The sequence below is a fragment of the Bidens hawaiensis genome, unplaced genomic scaffold (genome assembly GCF_021521415.1).
Source record: "Bidens hawaiensis isolate Kalapana, Puna unplaced genomic scaffold, B.hawaiensis_p1.1 tig00020531_1, whole genome shotgun sequence".
Taxonomy (NCBI): Eukaryota; Viridiplantae; Streptophyta; class Magnoliopsida; order Asterales; family Asteraceae; genus Bidens; species Bidens hawaiensis.
This window is the reverse complement of record NW_027493142.1, coordinates 21,337-22,548: the sequence shown is the minus strand read 5'-3', so window position 1 is coordinate 22,548 and position 1,212 is coordinate 21,337.

The following is a 1,212-nucleotide window of genomic DNA, read 5'->3' as shown; positions in this document are numbered from 1 at the left end:
GGTGAGAAAAAGAAGTGGAGTGAGTACTCAAGTGAAGAGAGTAACTGCAGCTATGGAAGCTCAAAGTCATCTAAGGGCAAGAAGAAAAGAGGTTCAAGTAAAAAGAAAAGTGAAAAGATCCCTCTCCTGCCAAAAATGACTCCAAAGATGAAAAAGCACTATGAGAAAATTAGAAGAGAACATGTGGTGTTTGATATCTGTGCAAGACCACAGACTGAAATCAAGAAAAGAACAGAAGAAAATGTGAAATCTTCCTATGATCAGTCACATCCTCCAATCTATCCAGTCTTCTCAAACCATGAACTTTTTGACATTGGAGATGTGGAAAATGTTCAAATGAGAAGATCTGTTGGAAATGAAAAAGGAAGCAGTTTGAGAGCCCATTCCAAGTTCAAGCCTGTTGTATATGTCAAAGAAAAATATCATCTGGAGCCTGATCTGAACAAACCAATCAAGATGGACTTCAGCAATTCACTATGTCCTAAAACCTCCCTAGGCTTTGATTTTCCCAAACCAAGTGACAAAATTAAAGACAAGCAATTACTTGAAGATATGGGGAGCTATGCAAAGATCTGGTGCAAGAAGTGTGATGCATATGGTCATCACACTGACTCTTGTTGGTTTGAAGAGGAAGAATTTGAAGTTCCTGATGTGGTTTGTGGGTTTGATATGAAAGGATACAAGAAAATGTATCGAAGATATTTAAATGAAGAAAAAGGCAGTTCAGATGATGAAAAGAAAAGGTCAGTGCTTGAAAAGAGACTGAAACAAGTCTTAAAGATCAAAGATGAACCAATTGTGTCTAGCAAACCTGCAAAGAACTAAAGGTCTAGTGACAAAGGAAAGGAGAATATTAGACCTAGTGTTCTTAATGGAGAAAAGAAATTTATGATAAAACAGGGCTTTGAACCAAGGGGGTTCCAATGGAAGACTAAGAAGGAGGTGACTGACAAGAAGAACTATGTGATTGAGCAAACTGAAAATCTAATCAAAACACAAGTTGTGAAGGATGGGGAAGATTCTGACACAGAAGAAGATTGTGAAATTGTGTATGAAGACCCAGCTCCAGTTCCAACTCCATCTCCTGATAAATCTTCCACTGACACTGAATTACAAACTGATGCAGTTTGTAAATCAGATTCAAACTAATTCTGTTTTGTGTATGTGCAGGAACAGTCCTTGAACAAAAATGACTCATGGTATATGGACAGT